This window comes from Ornithodoros turicata, unplaced genomic scaffold (genome assembly GCF_037126465.1).
Source record: "Ornithodoros turicata isolate Travis unplaced genomic scaffold, ASM3712646v1 ctg00001260.1, whole genome shotgun sequence".
In the NCBI taxonomy this organism is placed as follows: Eukaryota; Metazoa; Arthropoda; class Arachnida; order Ixodida; family Argasidae; genus Ornithodoros; species Ornithodoros turicata.
Window position 1 is genome coordinate 20,580 of NW_026999524.1, and position 11,299 is coordinate 31,878.

An 11,299-nucleotide genomic window follows, 5' to 3' on the forward strand; every position below is an offset into this window, starting at 1 on the left:
TCACACGCTTTCAACTGCATATTGCTTCATAATTCCAGCTGCAACATAGACAACCGCTCGTGGGTCAATCCCATTCATATCTAGGCCAGCTCACAATTCCCTCCAAATTGCTTATTGGTCCGGGGCGGTATTCTTTTTTAGCCTGCGTCGACTCTCAGCAATGGTTGGGACACAAAAACATGGTAAATAGTTTTCAATGTTTATTGAGTACATCATGGCAGTCTCGGAGATATTGTAGTTCTCCGTGGGGACACATCCATGCACGCTGTATGTCTCCGCTAACATCCATAGTGTTCTTCACATAGGTACTATATGGATCACCCAGGCACTCATCCCTCTCTGTCCATGACCCAGAGGCAAACCGCAGGAGAGAAGAGCATGTGACAGAAGCATTAATTCTCTTCCTGCACATCTTCTGAAGCAAAAAAGAACATTATGGACTTCACTATTTATATCACCCACTTAAACTTACCATATTCGTAGCTTCCATAAGGATAGGAGTCGATGTCATTGCACAGGTATCTCTTGTCGTCGTATGCCATCAGACTTCTTTTGACATTTCTGATGGTGTACATACACTGCTTCTTTCCAATGATTGATACTTGTTCATTCGATACTCTCATGTGACTGAACAAGGTATTGCAGTACGTCTCATGGAGGAGGTGCTTGCGTACAATATTCTTTTTGACCCCTTTAGCTCTTGCAATTTTCCTTCCTCCAGCTAATTTGATGGAGTACATTTTAAGTTTCAAACAGACTACTTCCTCAATAGGTACACTACCAGTTTCGCTCTTGAATGCCCCAAGCCTTCCACGATTCTTTTCACTGTACAGTGGATGATCCTGATCGAAGGAAGACAAATCTAAGTGGTCGTCGGCAATCGCTCGTAACTGATCGTCGTAGTCCTTGCAGAACAGGCCGAGGATCAGAGAATCCGTGTCAAAGTAACAGGTAATCACCGGACAAGTGAGCTTACTCAGCAAGGTTTCGTAGTAGAATGAGTACATGGTTAATTTACTCAGTTCCAACTGCATATTGCTTCATAATTTCAACCGCAACATAGACAACCGCTCGTGGGTCAATTCCATTCATTTCTGGGCCAGCTCACAGGCCCTCCAAACTGCATATCGGCTTGGGATGCTTTCTAGTTAAGCCAGGACAACGCTTCGAAATAGTAGGGACATAGAAAAACACGGGAAATAGTTTTCAACATTTATTAAACACATCATAGCATTCTCAGAGAGATTGTAGTTCTCTCTGGGGCACTTCCAGGCACACTGGGCATTTCCGCTCCGCATCCGTGGTGTTTTTCACTTAAGTACCATGTGGATCACCCAAGTGTTCGTCCTTCTCCATCCACGGCTCAGTCCCAGACCACACGCAGGAACAGCATGTCACAGAAGTATCAGGTCTCTTCCTGCACATCTTCTGGGCCGAAAAAAGAACATTCTGAGCTTCACTATTTACATCATCCATTTAAACTTACCATGTTCACAGCTTCCGTAAGGGTAGGATTCGATGTCATTGCAGAGGTATCGCTTGTCGTCATATGCCATCAGACTTCTTTTGATATTTCTGATGGTGTACATGCACTGTTTCTTTCCAACTATTGACACTTGCTCATTCGATACGCTCGCGTGGTTGAATAAGGTATCACAGTATTTCTCATGAAGGAGGTGCTCGCGTACAATATTTTTCTTTACCCCTTTAGCTCTTGCAATTTGCTTTTCTCCAGCTAGTTTGATGGATTACATTTTAGCTTTCAAGCATATTACTTCTTCGATAGGTACACTACCAGTTTCGCTTTTGAAAGCCCCAAGTCTCCCATGATTCTTTTCACTGTACAGTAGATGATCCTGGTCGAAGGAAGACAAATCTAGGTGGTCGTCGGCGATCACTCGTAACTGATCTTCGTAGTCCTTGCAGAATAGGCTGAGGATCAGAGAGTCCGTGTCAAAGTAACAGGTAATCACTGGACAAGTGAGCTTACTCAAGAAGGTTTCGTAGTAGAATGAGTACATGGTTAATTTACTCAGTTCCAAAATCGTAAACCCAATCTGGAGCGGGAAATCGCATCGCACTTTTCTTTTGCGCATTTCGTACATGACACAATCCGGGGACAAAATTTCCATCCTCACGCATTCCGCCCGACTCCCGAGGCGACTCGCCGTCCCCTCATCGAAGGCTACTCGAATGTCCCGCATGTTAAATTTATTTAAAAGCGTTCTTCTGAATACCGCATTATTTGAGAGTTTATAGAAATTTTTTTCGAACGTCGTGCTCGAGGCAACGCGTCTGGCAACATTGTCCTCGATGTAGGGACGCAGGAATGGTGCCAGGCGAATTTTACAATTCTGTCAATTTTCGTCACTCTCATACCCAATCTACAACAGAGTGCGAGCAGCGCATAATGAACGACGTACTCGACCTTGTCCTTGCACGTGAGCAGCAGCTTTTTGCTGTTAGCTGGCTGATACATTAATTCTTCGAGAAGCCCTCGCTGGAATGGCAAGAGCCAATCCTTCGGGACGACCATGTTCTGAGGGGCCAGGGGAAAGTACTGTGTCAGTGCGTGGATAGATTTTGGATACTCCAAGTCACATACATACACGTAGCCAACGTCTGATTCAGTGGGGTGACGCATAAAATCCACGGAGCTAAAATCCTCGACCCATTCGAAATCACCAACGGGGAGGTGATTTATCATACGGAATCCGTAAAGATTGTTGCAATCTATGTATGATATGTACACCTCCTCTTTATCGGGATCATAGCCACTACACAGAGGGTTGTTAGCCCGCAAATGACGCGTGCTCGCCTGACAGAGCCCGCCTCTAACGCCCGATTCGATGGTTCTGTACATGTCCTCATCGGTGATTAACTCCAAGTTTGCCTGCGTGTAATTTAGAGCGCATTGTCACGAATAGGATGCCAGAGAAACACAATGAAGCAATTCCAATCCGCGCGCGCTCTAGCACAGACGTCGGAAGTGCTGCATCACGTCCGCATGTAATAGGGCATCCGTTTTCAAGTACAGTGCATTATAATCTCTCAAATCTGAGCATCCAAAATGTTCAAATACGAGCAACGCATGGTACGCAAATAACTGGTAGTCCTCCTCACTTATATCCTCCCCCGTGAGATCGTTTCGAAAGGAGGATTTTTCTGGCAAGGCCAATTCATCGTACACTGCGAAAGAACTGACATGGCTGTACGGGAATACACCTTTACGAAGTAAAATTTCGTAGTCGTTTCCAAATGCCTGCTTCAAACATTGGAATGCCTCTGCACCACCCATGGATTTGACTGTTTCCACGAGCTCCCCCAGCGACGAATTTAGATATTGCATGGTATCTCTAAACAGGAAGGTGCCAATTTCGAACGAACGAATTTTCTCCACGGAGCTGGCCACAATGAAGGGAGGTTGCTTCCACCCAAGAATGTGAAATTCCCGCAGCAGCCCAGCCAAATCGTAGGATAAATTGTGTACCATGATCGGCAATTTTTCCCTCGTCGTGCACGCGACGTTACAGGGGTTACACAATGTCGCGATATAATTTGTCTCGCCCGCACTACAATGCTTTGAATGGTCGTGATGCCGGACACGGGGTTGATCTTCGGTAAACTCCTGTTTACAGTACGCACAGTGGGTAGCAGCTCTATGCTCAGCGCATTGCTCATCATTCAGCACCATTGCGGCAGGGCAAGCGTTCAGGGCGATTATCTCATCCCGCATTTCCATCAATGCTCTCACGCACTGCCTCGCAGCATCTTCCCCATGGTGTGTCCTGATGCACATCACCTTTGAGTCGTGGGTGCGCACAAGCACAGCACAGAAGCTAGAGGTAATGTGACGTTGCATGCCAACACCACTGGGTGCGAGTACGCTCTCCGTGTCCAACGCAACGACGTAGTTGTACAGATGCATGTACTGTATTTCAGTAAATTCTACAAAATTTTCTCAATAAGTGAATTTCCTTTCGCTTTCCAGTTTTGGGGGTCGTGACACGTGCACTCCCTGATCGACGTACGTGTACACGTACACGGATATCCTATTTTTCTCGTCGAACTCGTCCAGATCAGAGAATGAAACAGGGAAGCGGCTTGGCCACCAGTAATCTGCTGCATAATTTTCACATTTTCCCACGAATTCCTTTCCTGTGGATGCAGGAGAGCGAGTGTATTGTATTTAAAACATTCACCCTCCTTGCGTGCTGGTAAATGGATATTCGTTAACACGTTCCTGCGTTTAGCCAAATTTGTGGGAAGTACCTCCTCGCATCCAAACTTTTTAGTTTTCACAGTGGAAATACACATTTGAACTTTTCGGACGTCAGTGGATACAAACCCACTACCCTCGCGCTGGTAATTTTCAATGCGCCCGGTGGACTCCTGAATCACATCCATCAAAGTATTTGCGATAGCTCCATCGCTGTGGACTTCGCGAGCAAGCGCCATAAAATGAGCTATGTGTGCGGTTACATCCCCTCGATTTTCTTTCGTCATTAGAACGTCAGAACAAATGCAAAACCTAAAGGGTATTGTTTGCGCTCGCGAAATAGCAATTATATTGTGGAGGTGGTTCATTAAATATTGTCACAAATCCTCTACTCCCTGATCGTGAACAGATGCCAATAGCACAAACGCTTTGACGATACCTCGAAATGCGCTATCAGTTTGAAAGAAAGGCAGGAAGGAAATGTCCACATAGGGATGTGATCGCTCGACGTGAGCATGCAATGTGCCAGGTCAAATGTCTGGAGAAGATGGTGAATTCTCTTCCAATGGCTCATCATCCATGATATCATTAGGATCAAAAAAGCAGAACACGCATCTAGGCACTGAAAAAAAAAGAAGAAACACTAAGAAAACGTGCACCACATAGCGTGGATGAAAAATACTTACTTTTGAAGCGAGCTCCGCACACTCCCGAAGCGATGCGAAGACTGCTGCCTCTTACACATCCTCCCCACTTATATAGCGGCGACCCCGCTGCATGCCCCAACATGCACGGGTGCGAGGAGTCGTCATAGCCTAAAAATAACTCGCTCTGCATGTTCAAGGTCGCAGCTTGCCCTTTGGCTTCACGTAATGCTCCGTCCGCCTACACCATTGCCGCACCTGAGCGCATAGTTCGCGCTCTCATCACATGTCATTCCGATATGCAAGTTGCTTCCATGAGCATGCACACAACCATCCCTTTTTGTTCACAGTGGCTATGGAATTTCAATAATATTACTTAAATGAAACAAATTAGAGTGAAATGCAGATTCATCTCAGACAGGAATTTCTACCCTCAGCGTTAAACCCTCAGATACTCAGATAATTGATACAACAGATAATATAACAGATACTCAGATAATTCTTGCATAATGCTACATGCACAGCCGCATCGTCCCTGCGTAAAGAAACCACAGGACAAGGGTACACAAATTCACTTAAGCGATGAGGGAAAAGGCTTAAGACCTCAGGAATAATCGCAGAGTCACCACACATCGCTAGTCGGCTAGCACAAGATAACAACAAGATACTAGCGTCGGGTAATATTGTAACACTGCTAAACAAGCCCCAACATGCCATGATGACGTCACAAACCAGGAAAAAAGCACACACGCGCGCGCACACAGCAGCTCAGGAATGCACAAGGAGAGGTGCTTTATTGGAATCTCTACTCCTGGCTAAGACACCAACATTTCTGCTCAAATACCTATAACTGCAAGATTAAGCACCGCTCACTTCATCGAGCACCCAACAAAATCTAACAAACAAACAAACAAAAACAAACAAACCCATTTTCCGTGATAGAACACTATTCAGCTTTACCAAGTGATTTTCTTCTGCTTTAGCAGTGAAAGAAGAAAAGAGCCATGAAAAATTACACGTACTTTTGCTTGAATAGCTATAACTGCAAAAAAAGAAAAAAACGAAGCACGTGCTAATAAACGGAGAAAAAGGCACTCATTTCTGCTATCAGATAATTATTGCATAATGCTACATACACAGTTGCGTTGTCCCTTTGAAAAGAAAGCACATGACAAGGGTACACAAATCGAAATGGGAAAATCACATCTACTTGCGCAGCATAATATGATATACGCAGATTTTTTTGACGAGTGAAAATTACAATAAGAAGCCACTGCTATGCAAGTGTAACAACCCTTATTTTTAAACCAACCATTTCATGCATTACCACATAAATTTATCACTCGAGTCACACGAAAAGGCATACACAATGTACTTGCTGGTTAAGTGGGGTCACAGTTGCACACACACACACGCAACACAGACACAACGAGCGACAGTGAAAAATAAGAAATTACACGCACTTCTGCTCGAATAGCAAAGTGTCAAGCATGACACAACACATTTTCTACCACCAGAAAATTATTAAACAGAATAATACAATATTCGCAAAAATTAAGCTTGTGTGTCAAACACACAACCTGAGGAACACACCCATTCACATCTGCTTTCTGAATTTGTTATATAGGCGTGAGCGATTCGATAAGAATATAAAGCACGCTGCTTGGAGAAAGCATGTATCATGTGTAGCTCAGTCTACTCTATTGAAAATGCGATAAACCTTATTTTTCAAAGAGAAAAAATCACAGTCGGCATAATATACGGTAATATCGGCAATATCACTGAAGTCAAACACAATATACTTACTTGTCAAGTGGGGTCCCAGCTGCACAAACGCGCACGCACACTCACACATTTTTAGTGCCTCACAACGAGCAAAAACACAAAGTCTATTCACAGCCACATAAATTCATATTATTCCTCACGTCAATAATTATCCAACCATCGTCAAAACGGGGAACACGCATATGCCAATGCGAAACAATAGGCCTTCCCGCCGGATGTAATACGATATCGCCAGTCGACCGTCCCAAAGCAAAAAAGAAACACAGCATCTCAGGAATGCATGTTGCCTATACATCCAAGAACAGCGTGCAGCAATTATAATACAGAATGGGATTAATTTCTTTGTACTTTTGTTTGCTTGCATATAAATATTTCACAAGAAATATTAGAGTGTAAAAGGAGAACAGCATTCGCTACACCCTGTAGCTCTTATCATTTTTAAACAAACCAGTTTTCATAACCACACTACCATTCACTAAGTAGGGAAGTCACTAATGATTCAAATAAGATAAAATATCATTCCATCATGATTGATTGCAAACTTCACGCTAGAATATGCAACTGCTGCGCGTCGTATTTTTCTTTTAAGAAACACCAAATCTCGCCGTGTTAAACACCGACAGCAACGAAGACTAGGCAATTTTGTATTTATTTTTGTCGTTTCCAGCAGCTCATTACTTTGTACGAGTCATCAAAAATTAAAAATTTCTGATCTGCTGCTGTTAAAGTGATAAAACAGTGTGCCCGCAGGGGAAAACGATAACGGAGCGCACGTCATTGCGTCAAGCGTGTCCTAACTGCGTGAACGGGCCCGATGCGGCTCACGTGGGGGCACACGTGAGATACGCGCATCCGACTCATATGTTCTCCAAAAGCATCTGTATCGTGGACCTAATTGTGTCACTGTCTTTATAGAGCTACTGCACAGACTCCATGACGACATTTTGGAATGGATACGTACAGTTGCCCCTCTAGAAATGACCGCAGAAAACGAGCAGCAGCATGCCACAGCAAGTCACTGCAACGTTTGCCAGGAATCTTTTGCAAAGAAGCAAAAAGTTCGTGACCATGACCATGTAAGTGGAAAATTTCGACAAACTTTGTGTAACACCTGTAAATTAAAACTGAGAGTGCCTCCTAAGATTCCAATCATTGCACACAATGCCAACTATGACTTGAGTTTTCTTTTGTCTCACTTGCATTTGCTTAAGAAAGTAGACATAAAGGTGATTGCCAGTAGCTCCCAAAAATTCAAGGCTATAGACGTTGGCTCTTATCGATTCCTAGATAGTTTAAACTTCCTGAATGCAAGTCTCGAAACATTAGTGAAAAATCTACGTGAGAAAGGTGAAGACAACCTTCGTTGTCTTCACCTGTCTACAACTTTCGTTGTCTTCGTCAATTTTTTCCAAACGAAGAACACTTTCAACTAGTTGTTCGCAAAGGAGTGTTTTGTTACAATTTTGTCACCACTTTCGAAGCCTACAATGAGCTTTCTCTACCTCCTCGGGATCAATTCTTCAACACTTTGAATGGGACAGAAGTAAGTGAAGAAGATTATTGTCATGCACAGAGGGTCTTTGAAAAATTTCAACTCCGTAATCTGGGAGAGTATTCAGACTTATATTTACTCACAGACGCACTGCTTTTAGCAGACGTGTTTTAGGGCTTTCGTAAGTGGACACTTGACTTTCACAAGATTGAACCTTTTCACTTTGTGTCTCTGCCCGGATTAAGCATGTCTTGCGCCCTAAAACTGAGTAAGGTAGAGCTAGAGTTGATTCACGACCCTGACGCATACCTGCTGATTGAAAATGGCATACGAGGAGGTATTACACAGTGTTCGCTGAGGAAAGCGACTGCAAATGTACCAGGAACAGAGCAGTTTGACCCCAAAAGCCCAAGTAGCTTGATCCATTACATAGACGTTAATGGGCTTTACGGTTCAGTAATGAGAGAACCACTACCTTACGGAGGTTTCGAGTGGCTCACAGAGGATGAAATCACAAACTTGGATATAACACACCTCCCAGATGACGCACCTATGGGTTACTTCCTCGAGGTAGATCTAGCATATGACAAAGAAATCCACCGACGTCACAGAGACCTGCCAGTTGCCCCCGAGAAAATGTCAGTTCCCTATGATCTGCTGTCAGAGTATCAAAAGGAATTGATGAAGAAGTTTCACCTTCCTGAGAAAGCTACCTATGCAAAATTATTGTTGATATTATTCGACAAAGAGAGATATTTTCTACACTATCGCAATCTGCAGTTGTATATGCATTTGGGCTTGCGTCTCACCAAAGTTCACAGGGTTCTAAAGTTCAATCAAAAGCCCTTTCTCCGATCCTATGTGGACTTCAATCACGATCTTCGAAAACGAGCTACGAATGCCTTCGAAAGCTCCCAAGCTAAGATTGCAATTAATAGCGTGTACGGACGTTCGTGTATGCAGGTTAGAAAGTTTGTAAACTGTCGTCTCACAGTAACCGACGAACGAGTGCTCAGTCTCCTACGCAAACCAAACCTAAAGGAGTTCCGACCGCTGAGCTCTCATGTTATCCTCTTTCAATTCTCTCAATCTGTGCTCCGCATGAGACAGCCACTGTACCTAGGATTCGCGATACTGGAACTGTCCAAGCTGAAGATGTTTGATTTTTACAACAACCACCTTCTTCGTGTAGCTCCAGATACCCCAGTAAACCACAAATCTCCTAGGGATGTCCCCATAAAGTAGCAAATGTCGCATAGGTCTGGACGTCCGGCAGACGTCACATAGATGTCCAAAAATTGACGAAAAAGTTTGTCGCATTTTGGACATCACAGGGACATCAAATAGATGTAGAGAACGAGACATTGAGATGCGCTTTGTTTTTTACTGTCCTTTTGTCGTCTTATGTTGTTCCAGAAGCATCCTAGCATCTGCTGACGCGAACAAGCTATTGCACCAATCGATCAGCTACAGAAGGCATAAAAACATTTATTTGCGCACATAATGGATTTGTAGACATTGATTCAACCACGTACCGCATCAGTGGCCTCTTCCTACCGAATCATTCTCGCTACGCATGTCACTAAAAACATGTATTTGTCCACATAACGTCTGTAGACATTCATACAACCACCGCATCGGTGGTCTATTTCTACCGAACCCTTCGCGTTACGCATCTTGTTGATGGTGGCCGAATGTAAATAGTGATGACACTAGTGATACGGCTGCTACTGACAAAATTCGACTGACTAATGACACGAAAAATGTATACGATAGTTTTAGAGATAAGACCAACGTTAAATGCCTTCTGATCGATTTATTTAATTTATATTACCTTATTGCTTTTTGAAACGGTCTTAAATTAACCGTTCGTGATTGCATGTTGTCTTTCGCCTATTTCATCCGTCAGGCACCGCCACTGGTTCAGTTAAATTTTCTTGGCGGCATTTTGGCGGTGTGGCGGCGTCGGTTGTTTTGCGTGGCCGAGCGTCGAGTTCTTAATTTTCATTTGCGGTGTGATGGAGCAAGCGAAAGGCAACGTAAATATAATTTTGTTCGAGTTCTACAGGCGATAGGGATTTCTAATTGAATAGTTGTTGTATTTGTCTCGTTTGTGAACTGTGCACGGCGACGCGTTTTCGTTATGCCGAAACAACGTGACAACTTAAAGTACTTGCGTAGCAAGGCTTCGGAACAAGCTCGTAGTGAGATAATAGCTTTCCGCGAAGTGCCAGGAAGTTCAAAGAGGGAGTCAAGAGGTTCATCCTCTAGTTCATGCCCCTTAACATGTCAGCAGTCGACTTCTAAGAGCTCTGATGACCACATAAGTACGGAGCATTTGTCTAGGACAACCGTAACAAGTTGTAAACCATCGACGTCTACGAGTCATAGTGAACAGATGCTTTGCATAGATCCTGGACCGTTGGCTGGAGAAAGCTCGTCTCAAACATTTTTTCAGCAGTCGACATCGACGACCAATAATGAGCACGTCCGCTGCGTAAATACGAGACTCTTGGATGCAGAGAACACGTCGGAAGTTTTCGAGGCTACAGTTACCGAGAACAATGGTGACAGTTCATCAGGCACAATTAGTGAATGTTCTGACAGTGCTGGCCTCAGCTGCAGTGAAGTATGTGCTCATTTAAGAACATGGGCGATCAGTCACAACATCACTCAAACTGCAGTATCGTCGCTTCTAAAAATTCTTCGGCAGCATGATTCCTTGCGTGAACTTCCAAGTGACTGTCGGACACTTCTGCAGACACCTCGACTCAGCTCTAGATACGTAACAACTCTTCCCCCAGGGGAGTACTGTCACTTTGGACTCAAAAATTGCGTTCAGTATATTCTTGAAAATGCTGTCAACACTCCAGAACAGATTCACCTCATTTTTAACATTGACGGGCTCCCGCTATCGAAGAGCTCTAAAATGGAGCTGTGGCCAGTGCAGTGTAAAGTCAAGGAACTCTCTAACGTGCCACCATTTGTTGTCGGTGCCTATGTTGGAGCTTCAAAGCCTTCGTCGCCTAACGACTACCTCCGTAAGCTTGTTGATGAGCTTGTTGACCTCCTCTCTGATCCAATCATAGTTAATGGTTCAGAAAAGTAATAGTGTTTGACAAAATGATATGTGATGCACCAGCACGTGCCTATATTTAC